At 35.6% G+C, this 12,724-nt stretch overlaps 1 protein-coding gene across 3 annotated transcripts in view; it reads right to left on the reverse strand.

Annotated features, from left to right (window-relative positions):
- CCER1 (coiled-coil glutamate rich protein 1) overlaps positions 1 to 12,724 on the reverse strand; it is a 107,401-nt gene that overhangs the window by 74,174 nt on the left and 20,503 nt on the right. The window lies entirely within an intron of this gene.

Here is a 12,724-nt window from a genome sequence, read left to right on the forward strand (position 1 = left end):
TTTTTGTATTAGATCTAAAAATAGACCCAGCTTAAGAGTTTTAGCTTTACTTTAAGTATGGGTTGGGGACCTTTTCATTGTTCAATCAGGAGTTTACAACTTTATCTTCCCCTAAAGTATGCTTAAGTATGGGTGGAGTAATGTTAGAGTTCTCACATTCCTGATTAAGTACTTTCATTGTTTAAAATGGGGAATGGTCTTAACCAAATGTTCTAAGGTAGAGTCTCAGAATTTTTAACATTCACCAGTCTGAGAAATTTTAAGATTCACAGTATCTTTTCCAAGAAATTTATAAAAGGGGTCAAGAAGCGTCTGATATGACTGAAAATACTCATATAAACACATATAATATATGCTCTATTTGCCTCAGTTTCCTTAACTGTAAAATGAGCTATAGAAGGAAATGGCAAACCACTCCATTATCATTTCCAAGAAAACCACAAATGGGATCAAGAAGAGTCTGATATGACTGAACAACAAATAAATATATACATACTCATATAAGCATATATAATATAAAAAATATAATATAATACAATGTATAGCATATACAACATATATCAATTTATTTAAAATATAAAGTGAATGATTCAAATAGATTTTTTAAATTAGGTAGCATTTATTAAGTACATACTGTATACTAGGCATTGGGTCAAATATAAAGTACAAAATAAATTAAACCAGCCCCTGCCCTGAACAAATAAACAGACTAATGAGGAAGATAAAACACAGATAACTGTGTATAAAAAGCTATAAAAACAGGATAAATTGGGGGTAATGGAAGAGGGATGGCACAAAGATTAATGAGGAATAGGACATTCTTCTTGCATAAATTATGACTTCATCCAAGACTAGGAGGAGGCCAGGAAAGCTAGGAGAAGATTGTGAGAGGGGTCATTCCAGGCAGCTGGGGCATCAGAAAAGATTTTGTCCAGAAAGTCACCCTGAAGAAAAGGTGTGAACAAGGACTGAATATGACATGAGAGACAGCCAGATCAAATGTATAGATGTCCAATTAATTTTTTATTTGACTCTCCATGTACCCTTACTGATTATTATTTTTATTGCCTTATGATCTGAAAAGGTTGCATTTATTGTTTCTGCTTTTCTGCATTTCTTTGTCATGTTTTATGACCTAGTATATGGTCAATCTTTGTGAATGTACCATGTGCTGCTGAAAAGAAGATGTGTTTCCTTATGTCCCTATTTATTTTTCTCCATATATCTATTAACTCTAATTTTTCTAAGATTTCATTCACATCTCATATCTCTTTCTTATTTATTTTTTTTTATTTGATTTATATCTAAATTTGATAGTGGTAGGTTCAGGCCTCCCACTAGGGGAGTTTTACTATCTATTTCCTCCTTTAATTCTACTAGTTTCTCCTTTAGAAATCTGCATGCTATACTATTTGGTGCATACATGTTGATTACTGATATTTCCTCATTGTCTATACTCCCTTTTATCAGGATGTATTTACCTTTCCTATCTCTTTTAATCAGATCTATGTTTACTTTAGCTTTGTCAGATATCATGATGGCAACTCCTGCCTTCTTTCTATAAGTTGAGCCCCATTCAATAGGTTTTGCTCCAACCTTTAATTCTGACCTTGAGAGCATCTACCCTTCTCAGGTGTGTTTCTTGTAAACAAAATACGGTAGAGGATTTTGGATTCTAATCCACTCTCCTATTTGTTTACATTTTATGGGTGAGTTCATTCCATTCACGTTCAAAGTTATGATTTTCACTTGTAAATTCACTAGCATTTTGATATCCTCTCCTAGTTCTGTCCTTTCTTCTTTTGCTATATCCTTTTAAACCAGTGGTTTACTTTTATTCAATCCCCCTAATCTCCTCACTTAATATACTTCCCTTTCTGGTCCCTCTCGTTTTGTTCCCTTCTTGTTTTTTTAGAGTCTGTTGAGTTCCTTCCCCCCCCCTCTCCTTCCCCTCCCTTTTTGTACTCCCAGACCCCTAACCCCCTTAGTTTTGCCTTCTCACTTAGCCTGTAGGATAAAATAGAATTCAAGATCCCAATGGATCTATATGTTCTTCCCTCTCAGAATTTATTTCACTGAGAGTACGGTTTAAGTATTACCTATTCTTCCTCTTCTTATAAGAGTATTCTTCCCCTTCCCATGTGTATCTTTGTGTGATAAAGATTATCCTATTGATTTTATTTCTTCAAGTTTCTCTTGAAACCATTTTTGATTCCCCCCAACCCTTTTTCTTTTTTTATATCATCTTATAGCCTTTATGCCCCAATCTTTTCCTATGATTGATTCTTCTAATTACTACAATAATGAATACAATTTTTGAGAGTTACAAATAACATTTCCCCATATATTAATATATATAATTTGACCTAATTGTAGCCCTTAAAAAAGAGTTTGAATTAAAAAAAACATTTTCCCTTTTTCCTCACTTTCTTATTTACCTTTTCATGTTTCTCTTGATTTTTTGTGTTTGGATATCAAACTTTCCATTTAGTTCTGGTCTTTTCTTTACAAATACTTGGAAATCTTCTATTTTGTTGAATGTCCATACTTTCCCCTGGAAGTATATAGTCAATTTTGATGGATAGGGAATCCTTGGTTGAAGACCCAGTTCTCTTGCCTTTCTGAATATAATATTCCAAGCCTTGCGGTCCCTTGGTGTGGAAGCTTCCAGGTCTTGCATGACCCTGATTGATGCTTCTTGGTATCTGAATTGTCCCTTTTTGGCTTCTTTTAGAATTTTCTACTTAGCTTGAAAGCTCTTGAAGTTGGCAATTACATCCCTGGGAGTTGTCTTTTGGGGATTTAGTGTAGAGAGTGTTCTATGAACTCTTTCATTGTCTATTTTGCCCCATTGTTCAAGAACATCGGGGCAGTTTTCTTGTATAATTTCTTATAGTATGATGTCAATATTTCTGTTTATTTCTGGATTTTCAGGTAGACCAATGATTCTCAAATTGTCTCTCCTTGATATGTTTTCCTGATCTGTCATCTTCTCAGTGAGATATTTTATGTTTTCTTCTATTTTGTCAGTCTTTTGACTTTGCTCTATTAATTCTTGCTGTTTTTCAAGATCATTGGTTTCCAGTTGCCCAAATCTGGTCCTTAAGGCCTATTTTCTGTTATAATCTTTTGGTTTTCTGCTTTAAACTTTTGAATTTCCTTTTTGGTTTGGCCTCTCCTGATTTTCCTGGCTTCCAGCAATTTCTCCAACTGGGAGTTCTTGTCCCTCAAACTGTTATTTTCTTTTTTACCTATTTCCCACTTTTCTTACCAGAAGGCTACCATCTTTTGAATAAGCTCCAATTTAAATTTTTCAAGAGCTTGTGGACAATTTCCATTTTTTGAAGGTTTTGGCATTGTTTGAATTTCCTCCTGAATTTCCTCTGTAGCCTGGGTTTTTCCTCCTTAAAAATTTTCAAGGGTCAATGCCTTTTTTTTTTTGGTGGTGGATGGAGGTTGTGGTTCCTGGGTGCAATTTGCCATCACTGTGGGGGGTTTTTCCTTCCCTTTTTAGTCAGAGATCTGAGTGAGATGGACAGGCTCTCTGTGTATGGAGTCAAGGAGCAAGGATTTTGCCTGAGGCAAGCTCTCGATTCTCAACAGCTTCTACTGTTGCTTCTCTTCTCTGCATCTCTTTGCCGAGAGCTCCCACAGTCTGCACTCCCCAATCCACTGGGGTTTCAGGTGTAGCTGCTCTCAGGGGTAGGTCCTCATTATTTTTAGTCAGCTCCCAAGGACCTAGAGGTGCCCCTCGCTCACTCCAGAGGTGTCCCTTACTCAATCTCTGATTCTGGCACTTGCTGGCTGCCGTAGGTGGTGTGGGGGAGGGTAGATCAGCTCACGTTTGGGTGGGAGTTTTTCACCCCCTTATAGTGCGGAAATGCCCAAATCCCATGTACCTTCAATGCTGAGCCCTACTGTAGAGACCCTTCGTTCTTCTGAAAATTTTTTTTGGGTCTTTTGAGATAGTCTATATTAGTGGGTCTGAAGAAAGGAAGTGTTCCATGTCTAGACAGCCACCATGCTTACCCAGAAGTGAGATCAGATATATAGAAATAGACAATCGAGTACTGTGTATAAGTACAGAGAGAAGACTGGTTTGGCTTAAACCCAAGAGTTGAAAGGGTAGATGTAAGTGTCAAGCTTCAAAGATAAGATTTGAGCCCAGGTACTCTGAATTCAGAGCCAATGACCCCTTTCCTCTGATCTAGGCAAATGAGTGAATTAGGAGAGGAAGACTACATTCAAGACAGGCCAGAAGAACAAGGATAAATTGGGGCAAACTAAGGCCTTTTCTCATGGTGAGTCTTTTTTAATTTAGAATGGGCAGTCAATATATAATCTATGGTTGGGTCTATACCTGAAGCTGCCCAGCTTAGAAGTACTTAGAATAGCTTGAATTTCCTTGTATAACATGTAAATTCCAGGAGTCACCCCTGTCCCACAATGAAACATCAGGGTAAGGCAGTGATTTTGAATAATGTAAAAACAAGGGAAATGCTGATGCTAGCAAAAACCAGTGTCTAATGAAATAAATTTAAGAGTTTCTTTGCAATGTACTTTTAATTTACTCAAATGTTTACATATTGCATCCCAAAAAAGATATAAGTGCCTTGAGGGAAAAGACTTGTAGAATTTTTGCCTGTATCCCTATCAACTACTATAAGCCTTAACACATAGTAGGCACTTAATATTTGGCATTGAATAAGAAGGAATACATTTTGTTTATTCTTTTATCTGTTTCTTTTTATTCATATTTATTATATTAAGAAGCAGCTCTGTGGCACAGTACAGAGTGCTGGGCTTAGAATCAGATAATTAAGATCTGAGCTCAAATGCAAGTCATTTAATCTCTATTGGACTCAGGTACCTCAATTGTAAAATGGGAAAAATAAAGGTACCTACCTCCCAGTTAAATGAAATGAGATAACACTTACAAAGCACTTAGCATAGTGTTGGAACATAGAAGTCACTTAATAAATGCTTGTTTCCTTCTACTATAGGACAGATGATGACATTCTTAACTATATTTATTTATTTATTTAGCTATTATCTTCCCTTTGTTTCCATTAAAGTAGTGACTTTGCTTAATGTATTTCAGGAGTTCTCAAAGTGTGATCTTTGGACCCTTGCCTTCAAAGTCAAAAACATTTTACTAGTAATCCAGAGACATTATTTTATTAAAATGCCCCCTCTTTTTCCAACTACCTATCTATAAGGCCTGATTTTCTTTATATACTTCAAATAAAACAGCTCATCAAAACAGAATAAAGGCAGATAGAGATAAAGATAGATATAAACATGAAAATTCATCTACCTTCTATTAAATAAGATGTTAAAAAAGTTTGCAAAACTATATAAGTCAAAGCAAATTTCCTAACTATTTTTTGCTTTGGAGGACATAATTTTCAAAATAACATGTGTTACTTATACTGACACATAATGAGTTTATTACATATATTAATATTTTAATAATATATTTGTTTTTAATTTCAAATCTGTTATATATTGATAGATATAACCCTTATCAGAAAATGATCTTTGGGGTCCTCAATAATTTTTAAGAGTGTAAAAGCATCCTGAATATGAAAGTTCTATAATTCTATAATTTTATAATCCTGTAGTTCACCCAATGTCATACTTTCTCTGCTGCAAAGATGGATTTGGATCTAAGAGTGGGAAGAGAAGAGGATAAGGAAAGGAAACAAGAATTTATTAAAATTTCTTCTACTTGCCAGCCACTGCTCTAAACATTTTATAGATATTATCTCATTTGATCTTCTCAACACAACTGTAAAGTAAATGCTTACATGATGCTTATTTTACAGTTGGGGAAATTGAGGCAGGCAGAAGTTAAATGACTTGCAGAAGGTCACACAGCTAGAAAGGCTGAATTTAGACACAAATCCACCTTTAACACACATTGGCAGTAGGCTCTTCTCAGTATTTAGATAGTAATTTACAGAATAGGTAAAAAGTTCTATGGAAAGAGGGCCATTCCTTATCTGGGAATTCCCTACACTGATAAAATTTCAGGTCTAGTTCTTATATTATGGTCCGGATTAGATTCAGCTAAAACTTGGGTCCTTGAATATCTATTGATAACTCTTTCAATGTAATTAATTTCCTTAACTCTATATACTTTATTGTATATATTTCAAAATATGCTTCTAAGTAGGGATCTAAATTTAGGCTTCACCATAGAGTTCATATCACACACAAGATTAAGAAGCTCTGAACTAAAGAATAATGGGAGATAACAAAGAATTTCTATCACTTTTAACTACATTCCCTTTGCCAGTAGGTGGCATTTCTAAGAATCATACTCTGGCAATTGTGGAATAAATTCCAGGTGGATTAAGGGAGAGTAAACTAGCAAAATTAGAAAAAAGTTATTTTTTTCTAATTATGATAGATATAGATATATAGAAATATACTAATTATTATAGATATAGATTATAGATTAAAATATCTATTATTTTTCTAAAAAAAGTTATTTTGGATTTAAAAATCAAGATTACTCACAAGTTCTTATTTTCATAGTAGAGGGTACCTCAAAAAGTTCTTGGGGGAATAGAAATATGTATAGACTTATAGAAATAATATATATACAAATATGTATATTTTTTTCCTATAGAACTCATGAGAATGAAAAATATGTTATCAAATGAAAAACATTTTGCTCTTTGAAGCTGTGGCACTGATGTTGGATAATTACTAAAATGAAGACTTTCTATGCACTATTATTTAATATTATAAACCATTCTATCCCAGGAAACCCAAACACTTGAGAATATAAAAATCTCTTCAAGGAATTTCAAAGAACAGAAAAAGTCACTACTTTTAGAAGCACCATCTTTCTAAAGACATTTGTTCCTCCTTATGACATTTAATGATTTGTGTTATGAGAGATACCTAAACCTTGATATTAGCCAAGTGTCTTAAGATGCCTAGAATAATTCACAGGAAGAGACTGGGATAAAAGTGCTATAAGATAGTATGCAAAAAAAGAAAAAAGGGAGGGGAGGAATCAAAGATGGCACCAACAGATATGTGAAGAAATAAAATAAATAGGATAACCTTTATCACACAAAGATATGCATAGGAAGGGGAGGGGAAGCATACTATTATGAGAAGGAGAGGAAGAGAGTACTAATAGGTAATACTTAAACCCTACTTTCAGTGCAGTGAAATCAAATCTGAAATGAAGAGCATCTAGACCATTGGACTTAACAGACCCTACAAAAATAAGAAGGGAACAAAAAGGAAGGGGCCAGACAGGGAAGCATATTGGGATTAGAGAGATTGATTAAAAGTAAACCAATGGTTTAAAAAGATATAGCAAAAGAAGAAAGGACAGAACTAGGAAAGGATATCAAAATACAAGTGACAATCATAACTTAGAACTTGAATGGGATAAACTCACCCATAAAACAAAAACAAATAGGAAAATGGATTAGAATCCAAAATCCTACCATATGTAGCCTAAAAGAAACACACCTGAGGTGGGTAGACACTCTCAAGGCTAGAATTAAAGGTTGGAGTAAATCTCATTGGGCCTCAACTGATATAAAGAAGGCATGAGTTGCAATCATGATATCTGACAAAGCCAAAGTAAACATAGATCTGATTAAAAGAGATAGGAAAGGTGAATACATCCTGATAAAAACGGGAGTATAGACAATGAGGAAATATCAGTAATCAACATATATGCAACCAAATGGTATAGCATGCAAATTTCTAAAGGAGAAACTAGTAGAATTAAAGGAGGAAATATATAGTCAAACTCTACTAGTGGGAGGCCTGAACCTACCACGATCAAATTTACATAAATCAAATTAAAAAATGAATAAGAAAGAGTTATTAGATGTGAATGAAATCTTAGAAAAATTAGAGTTAAGAGATAAATGGAGAAAAATAAATAGGGACACAAAGGAATACACCTTCTTTTCAACAGCTCATGGTACATTCACAAAGATTGACCTTATACTAGGTGGTAAAAACATGACAAAGAAATGCAGAAAATCAGAAATAATAAATGCATCCTTTTCAGATCATAAGGCAATGAAAATAATAATCAGTAAGGGTACATGGAAAGCCAAATCAAAAATTAATTAGAAATTAAATAATATGATTCTCCAAAATCAGTTAGAGAACAAATCATAGAAACAATTAATAATTTCATTGAGGAAAAAGACAATGGTGAGACATCCTTCCAAACCTTATGGGATGCAGCCAAAGCAGTACTCAGAGGAAAATTCATATCCCTGAGTGCATATATTAACAAATTAGGGAGGGCAGAGATCAATGAATTGGAAATGCAAATAAAAAAACTTGAAAGCAAACAAATTAAAAACCCCCAGAAGAAAATGAAACAAGAGATCCTAAAAATTAAGGGAGAAATTAATAAAATCGAAAGTGATAGAACTATTTAACTAATAAATAAGACTAGAAGCTGGTACTTTGAAAAAAACAAAATAGACAAAGCACTGGTCAATCTAATTAAAAAAAGAAAAGAAGAAAAGCAAATTAACAGCATCAAATATGAAAAGGGGGACATTACCTCCAATGAAGAGGAAATTTATGAAATCATTAAAAACTACTTTGCCCAATTATATGGCAATAAATATACCAATCTAGGTGATAAGGATGAATATTTCCAAAAATATAAATTGCCTAGACTAACAAAAGAAGAAATAGAAATCTTAAATAATCCCATATCAGAAAATGAAATTCAACAGACCATCAAAGAACTCCTTAAGAAAAAGTCCCCGGGACCAGATGGATTCACAAGTGAATTCTATCAAACATTCAGAGAACAGTTAATCCCAATACTATACAAACTGTTTGACATAATAACCAAAGAGGGAGTTCTACCAAATTCCTTTTATGACACAAACATGGTACTGATTCCAAAGCCAGGCAGGTCAAAAATGAAGAAAGAAAATCATAGACCAATCTCCCTAATGAATATAGATGCAAAAATCTTAAAAAGGATACTAGCAAAACGACTCCAGCAAGTAATCAGGAGGGCAATTCACTATAATCAAGTAGGACTTATACCATGAATGCAGGGCTGGTTCAATATTAGGAAAACCATCCACATAATTGATCGTATCAACAAGCAAACCAACAAAAATCACATGATTATCTCAATAGATGCATAAAAATCATTTGATAAAAAAAAAACACCCATTCCTATTAAAAACACTAGAAAGCATAGGAATAGAAGGGGCATTCCTAAAAATAATAAACAGTATATATCTAAAACCATCAGCGAACATCATCTGCAATGGGGACAAACTAGACATATTCCCAATAAGATCAGGAGTGAAACAAGGATGCCCATTATCACCTCCACTATTAAACATTATACTAGAAACACTAGCAGTAGCAATTAGAGAAGAAAAAGAAATTGAAGGCATCAAAATAGGCAAGGAGGAGACGGAGGAGACCAAGGAGCTCTGCGGATAACATGATGGTCTACTTAAAGAATCCTAGAGAATCAACCAAAAAGATAATCGAAAAAAAAATCAACAACTTTAGCAAAGTTGCAGGATACAAAATAAACCCATATAAGTTATCAGCAATTCTATATATTTCCAACACAGCTCAGCAGCAAGAGTTAGAAAGAGAAATTCCATTCAAAATCACCTTAGACAAAATAAAATACTTAGGAATCTATCTGCCGAGACAAACAAAGGAACTATATGAACACAACTACAAAACACTCTCCACACAAATAAAACTAGTCTTGAGCAATTGGAAAAACATTAACTGCTCATGGGTAGGACAAGCCAGTATAATAAAAAATGATCATCCTACCCAAACATATTTACATATTTAGTGCTATACCCATTGAACATCTAAATTTTATTTTTTACTGATTTAGAAAAAATACATAACAAAGTTCATTTGGAAGAACTAAGGATTAAGGATATCCAGGGAAATAATGAAAAAAAATACAAAGGAAGATTGCCTTGCAGTCCCAGATCTTAAACTATATTATAAAGCAGCAGTCATCAAAACAATTTAGTACTGGCTAAGAGACAGAAAGGAGGATCAGTAGAATAGACTTGGGGTAAGTGACCCCAGTAAGACAGTATATGACAAACCCAAAGACCCCAGCTTCTAGGACAAAAACCCACTATTTGACAAAACCTGCTGGGAAAACTGGAAGACAGTGTGGGAGAGACCAAGTATGGATCAACATCTCATACAGTACACCAAGATAAACTCAGAATCGGTGAATGACTTGAACATAAAGAAGGAAACTATAAGTAAATTAGGTGAACACAGAATAGTATTCATGTCAGAACTGTGGGAAGGGAAAGATTTTAAAACCAAGCAAGAATTAGAAAGAGTCACAAAATGTAAAATAAACAATTTTGATTACATCAAATTAAAAAAAGTTTTTATACAAACAAAACCAACGAAACCAAAATGAGAAGGGAAGCAACAAATTGGGAAACAATTTTCATAACAAAAACCTCTGACAAAGATATAATTACTCAAATTTATAAAGAGCTAAAGCAATTGTACAAAAAATCAAGCCATTCTCCAATTGATGAATGGGCAAGGGATTCTTGACACGCGTGTTGTTCTCGACATACGTGTCGACTCCGGCACACGACGTTCTGGACACATGTGTCATTCTTGACACACGTGTCAGAACCGCCACACATGTGTCAGGGAGCAGTCACGTAGCGTGACATGGCCCATGTGACATGGCATGGCCCACTTGACATGTCATGAGACATGATCCCTAACATAAAAGTAAAAAGGCACTTAGAAGCAAATATCTTTTAAAAGAATGACCTGGCTATGCCATGCATTCCACCCTTCGGTAATATGTTACATTAATTCAACAAACCTTAACAAGGTAGGGAACAGTTTCTATGTCTAAAGATATCTAAGGATCATGTCTCATGACATCTCAAGTGGGCCATGTCATGTCACATGGGGCCATGCCATGTCACGTGACCAACCCAGACACGCCTGTCGTTCTGGACACATGTGTCATTCCTGACACATGTGTCAGAACCACCACATATGGCCAGATAGACACATGTGTCTGGAATGACACATATGCTCAGAGCGACACATGTCAGGAATGACAGGTGTGTCCAGAGCGACACGCGTGTCAGGGTTGGTCAGGTGACATGGCATGGCCTCATGTGAAATGACATGGCCCACTTGACATGTCATGAGACATGATCCCTAACATAAAAGTAAAAAGGCACTTAGAAGCAAATATCTTTTAAAAGAATGACCTGGCTATGCCATGCATTCCACCCTACAGTAATATGTTACATTAATTCAACAAACTTTAACAAGGTAGGGAACAGTTTCTATGTCTAAAGATATCTAAGGATCATGTCTCATGACATGTCAAGTGGGCCATGTCATGTCACATGGGGCCATGTCATGTCACCTGACCAACCCTGACACGCGTGTCGTTCTGGCCGCATGTGTCATTCCTGACATGCGTGTCGTTCTGAGCATATGTGGCGGTTCTGACACGTGTGTCAGGAACGACATATATGGCCAGAACGGCACGCGGGCCATGAATGGCACATGGACACACTTGTCATTCTTGACACGTGTGTCGTTCTGGCTATCCATGTCATTCCTGACACACGTGTCGTTCTGGACATGTGTGTCGTTCCGGACACACGTGTTGTTCTGATCACATGTTGCGGTTTCTGGCACGCATGTCATGAATGGTGCGTGTGTCCAGGACGACACATGTGTCCTGAACCGGCACATGTGTCAGGAATGACACATATGACCAGAACGACACGCGTGTCAGGGATGGTCACGTGACATGTCATGAGACATGATCCCTAATATAAAAGTAAAAAGGCACTACACGTGTCATGAACAACACACGTGTCAGAAACGCCAGCGTGTCAAGAACGACACATGTGTCAGGGCACTCAGGACATGACACGGTCCACAGCAGCTGGGAAGTGTCTGAGGCCAGATTTGAATTTGGATCTCCCATCTCTAGGCCTGGCTCTCAATCCACTGAGCCACCCTGCTGTTCCCCACCCCCACCCCCATCATGTGGAAGATTTTTGAAAGAACACATATAGAAGGATAGGTGAAGGGCAATTACATGGTTCAGTGGATAGAGAGCCAAGCATGGGTTTAAATCTGACCTCAGAGAGCTGTGTGACCCTGGACAAGTCACTTAACCCTAATTGCCTACCTCTTATCCCTCTTCTGCCTTGGAACAATACTTAGTATTGATTCTAAGACAGAATGTGAGGATTCACCACCTACCCACCCCCCAAAAAAGAAGAGTATATGCAGATGGGTTGCTATTTTCTTCATTTGAGGTAACTCCTGAAATAATGAAATCATAGATCCATTTGAGCATTTCTTGTCTCAACTATATGGACTTCTCTGGCTTTAAAGGTTTCTTAGCCTGTTGTCTTTATCCTTCTTATATTTTGCTAGTGGGTTTCCAATTTGCAAAAGGCAGTATTTTCTGAAATGCAAATATTTTTGTACTTGAAGGATTAAAATTATTTTGAAATATAATTGAAAATGATTTGGCCTCTTATAAATGATGAAAAATCATGTCTACTCAAAAGTGAAAACTCAGACTTTTAAAAACCACTTGAAAAAGATGCTTCATCTCACTAACTGACAAAGCACAAATTAAAACCACTTTGAGGTAGGACTTAATAACATTTCCAATTGGCAAAGTAATTAT

The sequence above is a fragment of the Monodelphis domestica genome, chromosome 5 (assembly GCF_027887165.1).
Source record: "Monodelphis domestica isolate mMonDom1 chromosome 5, mMonDom1.pri, whole genome shotgun sequence".
Lineage (NCBI taxonomy): Eukaryota > Metazoa > Chordata > Mammalia > Didelphimorphia > Didelphidae > Monodelphis > Monodelphis domestica.